The sequence below is a fragment of the Cuculus canorus genome, chromosome Z (genome assembly GCF_017976375.1).
Source record: "Cuculus canorus isolate bCucCan1 chromosome Z, bCucCan1.pri, whole genome shotgun sequence".
Taxonomy (NCBI): domain Eukaryota; kingdom Metazoa; phylum Chordata; class Aves; order Cuculiformes; family Cuculidae; genus Cuculus; species Cuculus canorus.
The window spans coordinates 44,678,876-44,690,147 of record NC_071441.1 but is presented as its reverse complement, the minus strand read 5'-3'; the positions used below and the strand labels follow the sequence as shown (position 1 = coordinate 44,690,147).

Sequence of the window (11,272 nt, the reverse complement as noted above, 5' to 3'; positions counted from 1 at the left end):
ATTACTCACAGTTCATCCACCATAATTACAAATGCAAAGTGGAATTTATGTTTTCTGTCATAACCATTTTGTTCTTTGGTAATTTACTTGACTGAAGATTTCTACTTCTGGCTTCTTATGAATTTGGAAAAGGTTCTATTCATAATTTCCTATGCCCTATGCCGCTGTGACACTTTGTGTTGCACCCAGGCCACGATTTTGTAAAGCAAAGGAGGACAGGAATCTGCTCTTTGTTTCCTCAGAACCTGCACTTCCATTCCTAGATTGATACAGGTACACACTTCATAGTCATCTTTGCAAGTGCCACAATGTAAATGAAATGTTAAATTTGGAAAATTTCATGATTTTTTTGAACTTTGGATTCTTCAGGTTTTCACTACTAGCAATGCAGTCAGTCAGTTCATCCAAATTCACATATTTATTAATTGAGCATGACTTACAACTTAAAGGAAAAGAACTAAAGACACAAATATACCAGTATGTAAAATCAAGATCCATGAGTATGTTAATTAGAAAAGAACATAAATATTTCATTTGAGAGATTCCATAGGATATGCTTTTATATTTTGTTATGTATGAACATATTATCTTGGCAGGATTTAACACCACAGAAGCAAGAAAGGTTTCACTAAGCATAGAGCTTAAATAGAGCTGGAAGTTCTCATGAATTGAAAAATCTGGAAAAAAATCATGTGAATAGATAGTTGTCTTGACAATACTGGTTTAGTGTACTAATCAAATTTTAACCAATATGATATTATGAAATTAATTAAATTATTAAAGTACTTGAGTAATACACAGTAATTACTCTTCCTGTGATCTAGGAAACAGTGTAATACTGTAATTGCACTTTGAAAGCCCAGTTGGGATTGGGCAGTTTGGAAATGACTGAAAATCCAGGAGAAATAGCAAAAAGTAAAAAAAAACACAGAAAACTTATAGGAGACAAGAGTTAAGAGTGAAGTGATAATAACTGTGAATTGCGAAGACAGTAATTACAGGTTGTTTCACCATGTTTGTTGAGAAATTTTTGTCACTCGTCTAGTGTTTTTAAAAGCATGGCACTGAAATTTCAACTAATATTAATCTCCACAGTTGAATTCACTCCACTGGACCTCTCTGTCAGTTTACAACATCGGAAGGTCTGAGTTCATCTGACTTTTAGAAACTCAGTACACCAGGAGTCCAGCTTTTGACTAAATAAATCAGTTGGGCTTGTTTAATTATACTGGTTAAGTCTGTGAAAGACAACAAAAAGTCTTTCTACAAATACATTAACAGGAAAAGGAGGACGAGGGAGAATATCCAGTCCCTATTGGATGCAGAAGGAATAACTGTGACAGGGGATAAGGACAAGGCTGAGGTACTTAATGCCTTCTTTGCCTCAATCTTTAATAGCGAAGGAAGTTGTTCCTTCTGTTTACAAACCCAAGAGTTAGAGGAGCAGAATGAGGCTCCCATGATCCAAGAGGAGGCGGTTAGAGACTTGCTTGCCCAGCTAGACTCCCACAAGTCTATGGGGCCGGATGGGATCCACCCAAGAGTATTGAAGGAGCTGGCGGACGTCCTTTCCAAACCCCTATCCATCATCTTCCAGCGGTCCTGGCTGACTGGGGAAGTTCCACTAGACTGGAGGCTGGCTAATGTCATGCCCATCTACAAGAAGGGTTGCAGAGAGGATCTGGGGAACTACAGGCCTGTCAGTCTGACCTGACTAACCTGATCACCTTCTATGACAAAATCACTCGACTACTGGATGGGGGAAAGGCTGTGGATGTAGTCTTCTTGGACTTCACTAAAGCCTTTGACACAGTTTCTCACAGCATTCTGCTTCAGAAACTGTCAGCCTCTGGCCTGGACAGGCGCACACTCTCCTGGGTTGAAAACTGGTTGGATGGCCGGGCCCAGAGAGTGGTGGTCAATGGAGTAAACTCCAGCTGGAGGCCAGTCACAAGTGGAGTTCCTCAGGGCTCAGTACTGGGTTCAGCTCTGTTCAATGTCTTTATCAATGACCTGGATGAAGGCATTGAGTGCACCCTCAGCAAGTTTGCAGATGACACTAAGCTGGGAGGAAGTGTGGATCTGCTGGAGGGTAGGGAGGCTCTGCAAAGGGATCTGAACAGGCTGGACCGCTGGACCGAGGCCAATGGCATGAGGTTTAACAAGGCCAAATGCCGGGTCCTGCACTTGAGGCACAACAACCCTATGCAGTGCTACAGACTGGGGGAAGAGTGGCTGGAGAGCTGCATGGAAGAGAAGGACCTGAGGGTGTTGGTTGACAGCCGACTGAACATGAGCCATCAGTGTGCCCAGGTGGCCAAGAAGGCCAACGGCATCTTGGCTTGTATCAGAAATGGGGTCACTAGCAGGTCCAGGAAGGTTATTCTCCCTCTGTACTCGGCACTGGTGAGACCACACCTCGAATACTGTGTTCAGTTCTGGACCCCTCACCACAAGAAGGATGTTGAGGCTCTGGAGTGTGTTCAGAGAAGAGCAACGAAGCTGGTGAGGGGACTGGAGAACAAGTCTTACGAGGAGCGACTGAGAGAGCTGGGGTTGTTTAGCCTGGAGAAGAGGAGGCTGAGGGGAGACCTTATTACTCTCTACAACTACCTGAAAGGAGGTTGTGGAGAAGAGGGAGCTGGCCTCTTCTCCCAAGTGACAGGGGACAGGACAAGAAGGAATGGCCTGAAGCTCCGCCAGGGGAGGTTCAGGTTGGATATCAGAAAAAAATTCTTCACAGAAAGGGTCATTGGGTACTGGAACAGGCTGCCCAGGGAGGTGGTCGAGTTGCCTTCCCTGGAGGTGTTTAAGGAACGGGTGGATGAAGTGCTTCGGGACATGGTTTAAGGGAGTGTTAGGAATAGTTGGACTCCATGATCCAGTGGGTCCTTTCCAACCTGGTGATTCTGTGATTCTGTGATTCTGTAGTTTAGGGATTAATCATCAAAGGGCAGTATTGTCCCTGAGACATCTGTAGATACATTTTCACATGGTGATCTCTCTGCTGAGAGATTATGCAGGGTTTTTCTGGTTTTGTTTTTGTTTGTTTGTTTGTTGTGTTCAGTTTTTTTCTTCCTTACTCTGCCCCCATAGCAAGGAGGCTGAGGGAGTTGAGAATGGACATAGCCAGGACAGCTGACCCTATCTGTCCCAAGACATATCCCATTCCATATGACGTTACTGCAGGAAAGAAGAGGAAAAGGGGGAATGCTTGTGGTTACTGCGTGTGTCTTCCCAAGTAACCATTTCATGTATTGAGGCCCTTTCGCTTTCCAGGAAAGTGTCTAAATACCTGCCAGCTGATGGGGAAGCAGTGAATAAATTCCTGGTTTTGTTTTGCTTGTGTGAGCAGTTGTGTTTCATCTATTAGGCCGTTTTTATCTTGGCCCAGGATTTTTCAGCTTTTGGTCTTTCAATTCTCTCCCCCATCCCACTGAAAGGTAGGAAGTGAGTGAGTGTGGAGCTTAGCTTCTGGCTGCAATCAGCCCACCACATGTGGACAAAATAATTCATTTTAAATGGATATGAACTGATCTTGGATACCTTTTGAAAGAACATTCCAGAAAGAAAGAAAAAGAATATTAATTTTTACTCATGACCTTCCTCTATAGCTCTGTAAAAATTCTGTGACAGGCTACATGTGTGCGTGCTCTGAACACATTACCTGTAAGAGATGACAACTTGATTTCAAAATTCTCAATGCTCTCATCGAACATATCCACCGCCAGCCGAGCTATAAGCAATCCAGCCCAGGTCAGGTGAGCTTTAGTGTTCTTGGCAACCAGTTGAAAAATACAAAGTTTGGATTATTTTCTAAGAGACTTTTTCTTTCCCTTTAGAAGCTTTACCCTCTGTTGTACTCCCGTTTGCTCTAACATTTGTTCCCGGTGTCATTAGTAATTTAGTGAAGGGCACTGTTGACTGTCAGTTTTCCCTTACTTGTTATGGACAAGGAGAGACAGACTTGAGCTGATATGTACATTTGCTCTCCTCTTCACACTCTTAGCAGTTTCTTTCAGCCCTTAGCTTACAACAACATTTGTTGAGGGGATCCAGAAGAAACCACAAAACTTGTTGGGTGTTGGATTTCTTAAATATGATAGCATTTATTAGAAAAAAGGGTAAGGTCCATTAAGGAACCACAGCTGCAAAGTCCTGGTGTCGTGCATGCAGATATTTTACCATTGATTGGATATTTGATGTATCATAGACTGTCTGATGCGAAGCTCTTACAGCTTTATCTGAGCAGGGACAGCTAGCTCTATGCTGGAAGTATGAAAATGAAAGATTCACTTCTCTGGGTTAAAGAAAAATAATCACAAAAGCTTTCTTTCTCTCCATGACTTTTCTCACACTGGCCTTGGAATGCCTTTTTTTCTGATCGTCCACCTATCTAAACTTCATCTGTTCATCTGCAGGGGTACGCACTGTAGCATTAAATTCAGTTCAAGATGACAGAGCAAACCTTTTGGATTAAATATCCAAGGCTGTTGGCTTCTTTTCGCAATAGCTTGATGAAATTTGGTATATAGGCAAGAAAGGAAGTCTCTCCAAGATCACAGATCTTCAGAAATTCATCTTGAGATCATTTCTGTCCAGCCGGTCTGGAAAAACTAACTCACAATATCACTGCAAATACATGGGTGGATCACTATGGTGATTCTATCCCAATAATAAAGCACCTCTATGGATCTTCATGCAAGTTCTTGCTCTGTACAAATACAGTAGACTTAGAATCAGAAGTGAGAATGACTGTATTTGGCAGCAACCTGCTTCAGTAAAGAATGGCAGATCTGTATTTGCTTATACTGGCTTGAGTAAATATTATCTTAGTCTCCAATGTTATCCTAGTCTCTGCAGTGCTACAGACTGGGGGAAGAGTGTCTGGAGAGCTGCATGGAGGAGAAGGACCTGGGGGTAATGGTTTACAGCCGACTGAACATGAGCCAGCAGTGTGCCCAGGTGGCCAAGAAGGCCAATGGCATCTTGGCTTGTATCAGAAACGGTGTGACCAACAGGTCCAGGGAGGTGATTCTCCCCCTGTACTCGACACTGGTGAGACTGCACCTCGAATACTGTGTTCAGTTCTGGGTCCCTCACCACAACGATGTTGAGGCTCTGGAGCGTGTCCAGAGAAGAGCAACGAAGCTGGTGAAGGGGCTGGAGAACAAGTCTTATGAGGAGTGGCTGAGAGAGCTGGGGTTGTTTAGCCTGGAGAAGAGGAGGCTGAGGGGAGACCTTATTACTCTCTACAACTACCTAAAAGGAGGTTGTGGAGAGGAGGGAGCTGGCCTCTTCTCCCAAGTGACAGGGGACAGGACAAGAAGGAATAGCCTTAAGCTCCACCAGGGGAGGTTCACTCTGGACATCAGGAAAACATTTTTCACAGAAAGGGACATTGGGCACTGGAACAGGCTGCCCAGGGAGGTGGTCGAGTTGCCTTCCCTGGAGGTGTTTAAGGAACGGGTGGATGAAATGCTTAGGGACATGGTTTAAGGGAGTGTTAGGACTGGTTGGACTCCATGATCCAGTGGGTCCTTTCCAACCTGGTGATTCTATGATTCTATGATAAAAAAAAATTCCAACGTGACTGTGCCACTAAATTAGATAACTAAATGTATTAACTCAGCTTTTCATAACTAAATGAAGTAATGGAATGAATTAAAAATGTGTAAGTTAAATTGAGTATCTATGCAGCTTTAAATTGTTGTCTCTTTTATTCAACTTCATTAAGTATTGGACAGAAAACACCCATAGTTCTCACCCACGTATATAGGGACCCTTTCCAGTTTTTCAGGTACAAAATCTGGATAATTGATGTATTTCTGCAGCTTTTTACAATATTTGAGGCTTTATATTTTCTTTTTCCTACTCCAAAAGCTTTCTAAGAAATTCATCATATTCAAGAAGTTGGATAAGAGGCTCAAGAGGTGAAATTAAACAAACCACAGATTTATAAATTTAGAAAACCATATTTTAACTTACACAAACTTGCATACTTTTAGTGATTTGATGTATAGGGCTTTGAAGTTATTCAACACAGGAAATGCTCAATAAGGACAACAGAACCTTTTAAAAAATAAATAATTAATAGTAGTTATAGACTAAATTTCTTAAAAAAAGTTCTCTGCTTTAGGACAATGGAAAGCTGGATAAGAGGACAAGAGGATAAGCCCTCCTCCTGAGGAAAGTGAAGGATATTATATGCAGAAAGATAGGAGATGTGCAGGCAGAGAAGTAGTTCAGAGATTACTGCTTCATAAAATCATGAACTGAGTCATTGCCTCTCTAGTTTTAATTAATCAATGCAGATTTGGGTATCAACGCAATCAATGGTAATCAACACAAGGGCAAACTTCCAAAATAGCTTCTTCAGTAGCAGAATGGGCCTTATGGCTTTCTGATATTGAAATTTCAGGCAAGTCACAACGGATTTGGAACTCTCAAGACAGTCTGCTAACTAAGGAACTGGGCTTTTGTTATAATTCCCCAAAATTTCATGAATGTTTAATCATGCTTTCTACAAAGCAGCAAATGTACAAGTCCTTTCTTTGTACCGAAAATTATGGAGTTAGCCCTTCTCACAACATCTTAAGGGCATTTTAAAAACTGAACATGTTTATGCGAAAACAAAAGACTATACTACTAAAAAACAAATCGGCTATGTCTCTGGCAAGCAGACGTTCACACAGAAGATAAACTTCTGCTTATCTCTCACTCTCCAGAATTTTCAAGTCTTTTAGATCTCCACGGCTACAATGATTATAGTGTTATATGTAGTTCAGTCTATTTACAAGCTGAAACTTGCTTTTTTTACAGACTGAGACAGATCTTGAGAAGCCTGCAGAGAGCTCACTTACAGATTTAATGTGAATTATAAAGGCTTTACATCGCTGCCTGATGTCTGTTTCACCAGCCCATTAAGCTACACGGCTGGTGATAGAATGGGGTATATCTGTCAGGTTGGGTCCCAAATCTAAAAAGACTCCTGCCCCCCAATATCCATTTGCTTTATCTTTACTCAACATTATTAAGTCATTGCCACTTAGACATACTCGCCACAGATATGCACTTTCAGTCTCACTGTCAACGAGTACAATGACGTCAGACCTATATGTATATGATGGAATAATGCATTATAAATCATATTGGTAACGATTTTTCAAACCTTCTCATATAGAAAGCTCTGTGTTACAATAAATACAAAGTATGAGGTAACTCAATGTTGTGCTCAGCTATAAAGATAAAAGAACTGCATCTGTTAAATGATAGAGTGGAAGTTTTGTTTACTATGTTACAATTTAATAGCAACTTGACCAACAAGCTAATTTTCAAAGTCACCATATTCCATCGTATGTCATTAGAATCAGTGAACCATAGAAGCATAATTTAGGCCAGGAGGGCCCCTCAAGAGACCTTGTATTCCAACCTCCTGCTCAAAGCAGGACTAATCAAATTATGTTTCTTTCCAGTAGAGCACTTGTCTCTACTTGCCCACCAAAGCCTTAAGCACTTCCAAAAATGGAGACTTGACAACCTCTGTAAGCAAACTTTTCCAGTATTTGCTCACCCATATGGTAAAAAATAAAAAAAAGAAATAAGAAATTAACCTGGTATCCCAAGTCTCTTTTCTCCAGGTTAAGCAAACTCTGTTCTCTCAGCCTTTGCTAATATGTCAAGTGTTCGAGCGTCCTGACTACCTCGATGGCCTTCCACTGGTCATAACTCTGGCATATGAAAATATGCAATAGAAAATATTTCAGAGTGTTAGCATTCAGATAAAGGAATAATTAGGAAAATAATTACCTCAAATACTTTTTTCTTCCCTAATTTGGATTCAATAATCTCTTGTGTTCTTGATGATGCCCGAGCAGAAAAATTTAGATAAAAGTGGAACGTAGCCCATTTATCTTGAATGTGTTTCAGCAGTCATTTTGCAACTACACACATCAGAAAGAAATGTGAAACTATTAGTAACGTTTATAGCATATTTCCAGCCATATATAGTTACATGCATGCAATTAACGCTTCATCATGTGCTAGTGTACATAGTTCAGTGAAATATTTCAGAGGATCAGAGGAAGTGAAATAGATACCAGACCTTCCTTTTGCTTTCTGGTTCACCTCGCAACAGGCTGTTACGCTACTTCTCTCTGCTTCCAGAGAGATGTGGCAGCATGAATCAATGTACCAAGGATACGCTTGTTGCTTAAGAACTATGAATTACCATATATACACAGCAATTTTTTTTTTTTTATAAAAACACTGAGTTCACTTACTGGGGAAGGCCTGGTGAGAGCAAAATCTGAAATCAGATCTGACCTAAGGAAACACAGCTAATACCTCTGTCTCCAAAGTCAAAGCTTATTAGAATTTTTGATCTGTCTAAAACAAGCTTACAATATTTAAAGATAAGTCTGCAGAAAAAGAGATACTATTGATATTTTTGTTATCTGTGATTTGGCCACCAGTTTTAGGAAGGATTGCAAAATAGCAACAGAATCTGTCTCCTCAGACACAGACAAGAGGTTCAATTATATTTCTGCTTGGTGTTTTTTATAACTGCTATATGCCTTTTAGGCACTAAACTGAATCAGGTAAAACCCTTCAAAGCAACTGGTCTGTTTATAAAATAAACGTGATGCTTTTATGAATGCTGCAAACCTTCAAATTAGATTAAGCTAGCGACAGTTTTTCTGAAGTAGCGCATAACCGTGCTGATTGATGAGAAGCCTGACATGAGCCAGCAATGTGCTGGCAGCCTAGAAGGCCAACCATATCCTAGGCTGCATCAAAAGAATCGTGGCCAGCAGGTCGAGGGAGGGGATCCTGCCCCACTGTTCTTCTCTTGTGAGCCCTCATTTGGAGTATTGTGTCTAGTTTTGGAATCATCAACATAAGAAGGATACGGAGCTGTTGGAGCGGGTCCAGAGGAGGCAAAAAAGATGATCAGAGGGCTGGAGCACCTCCCATACGAGGACAGGCTGAGAGAGTTGGGCTTGTTCAGCCTGGAGAAGAGAAGGCTCTGAGGAGACCTTATAGCGACCTTCCAGAACCTGAAGGGGCTCCAGGAAAGCAGGGGAGGGACTTTTTACAAAGGCTTGTAGTGATAGGATGAGGGGGCGAGGGGGGATCACTATAAACTGGAGAGGGGCAGATTTAGACCAGACATTAGGAAGAATTTCTACACTATGAGGGTGGTGAGGCAGTGGCACAGGTTGCCCAGGGAAGTTATGGCTGCCCCATTCCTGGAGGTGTTCAAGGCCAGGTTGGATGGGGCCTTGGGCAGTCTGATCTAGTGGGAGGTGTCCCTGCCCATGGCAGGGGGCCTGGAACAAGACGATCTTTAAGGTCCCCTCCAACCCAAACCATTCTATGATTCTATGATTCTATGATTCTATGATTCTATGATTCCATGAAAAACTGATGAAATGCACAAGCAGATGGAGTTAAAATTCAGTAAGGAAACTAATTCAGTCATTTCTTAGCTTTTCAGATTTTATGTTAGGACTCTTATTCTTATTTAAATGTTTTTGCACTGCAAGAGAGGTTTTGTCTGTGTGGTTTTTTTTTTAAATTAAGGTGGAAAAAAATCAGACAGAACTATGAAATCTCTGTCCCTTTACACAACATGTTAAGGAGCTGCAGACAGCAGTAAAATGCATCTTGTTAGGCAGTGAACACATGCATGACAGTGAAGCTCCAAATTTCTTACACAGGAGTTTAACTCTGGGTACAGCACTGTTAAGCACACAGACAGATGCAGCCAATTTATTATGATACTGAGACTCAAAGCAGATACACATCAGAATTAAAGCTCCTTCCTACTGAGTTAGGAAAGACCTACATCCTTGATCACTTCCAAAATAAGGCTGAGTGAGGGAGAAGGACAGGTATTTCTTTCCTTAATAACACAGGCATGTTACAAATATTAATAATGAGAGCAGTGAATAGCATTCAATAATTAACAACCAATCGTCTTCTACGGCATTTTCTTCTAAAGAAAAAGATACCATGTTTATAGAAAAATGAGTGGGAGCTGACTCAATGCATAAGCAATTTTTATGTGAACAAATTGATCCATGGTTTTTGTTGGGTTTTTTGTTGGTTTTGTTTGCTTGTTTGTTTTAACAAATCGGCAGCAAAATGACACTCCCCTGACAAAGAATGTTATCTATGCTGAATTTAAGAATTCTGATCCAAGGTAATAAACTCAGTGCTGTGAAAAAGGCTGGAAAAATATCCTTCCTAGAAAGGACTTATTTTTGATGAAAACATATTTCATTCAAAGTTTCTCAAATAATAAAAAATACATAAAAGTCCAAACTTGAAAAAGTAAAGACCATAAGACTGGATGGATTTTCTCAAAGTTCTCATGAACAGAAAAGAGTGCCAGACAGGGTAGTGTGAGAAGAATGTAACTCCATTCTTACCAGACGAGTTAAGCTAAAGTATAACACACCTTAAACTAAACTTAGAGTAACATATGTATAGTGGCTTACTATGGGACTACTTACAGCAACATTACGCAACATGAAACAAAGCATTACATCAAACAAAAGCCAAACAATAGTGCATCATCTGCAAGAATTTTTTTAGTCTTTTACTTCAAATCATGTCTTCATTGAGATCTGAGTTTCTTCTCTTTAGTGATCTAGAGAAACAGAATGAAAAATAATGGATAAAGATGAGTAAATTTTACTTAATTGTTTAGGCTTATTTACACTATTATTTATAAATATTTAATGGTTACTTACATATCCAGTGAATGGTTTAAATGCCCAAACTATGATTTACTTGGATTTGATTTGATCTTATTCTATTCACATCCTCATGTAATAATGTTGTAAATAGTTGGAAAACCATCCCCCCCGCCATATTCCTGGTTTTCACTGACTGATGTTTACCTGTTATTTATTTCCTAACAGTACTAAACAAGGAAGCAAGGTAAGGTAACCATGTCACCAAAACAAATTAATGCTACCTAAGACAGTTCTGAGAAATCCATTAAGATAAATACTATTCATCTTTCCCTTGGCATCTAAATGTCTTGCATTGTGAAAAATTGTAGCTGTTAATAATAAGTGGCTGAATTGAAACACTTTCAGAGATTTTCATAAGGTTATTCTAACTCTCAGTGTATGGAGAAATGTGGCCATTGTTAATACAGACTTAGCTGCTCTCATTCAAAGTCACAGTGATCTTGCTGAGAGACAGTGGTTCAGTGCAGAGTTTGGATATTTGAGTCATCTTCCTTCCAAGAGGTTTG

At 40.4% G+C, this 11,272-nt stretch overlaps 1 protein-coding gene across 1 annotated transcript in view; it reads right to left on the bottom strand.

The window, feature by feature from the left end:
- Positions 1–3,036: 3,036 nt before the first annotated feature.
- The window catches only part of TRABD2A (TraB domain containing 2A), a 100,208-nt gene continuing 91,972 nt past the window's right edge, over positions 3,037–11,272 (bottom strand). Inside the window, exons 9-11 of the transcript XR_008447944.1 lie at positions 10,611–10,657; positions 7,810–7,943; positions 3,037–4,616 (exon numbers count right to left, since the gene is read on the bottom strand). The gene's annotated coding sequence lies outside the window, so the exon portion shown is untranslated. The remainder of the gene's footprint in view (positions 4,617–7,809; positions 7,944–10,610; positions 10,658–11,272) is intronic.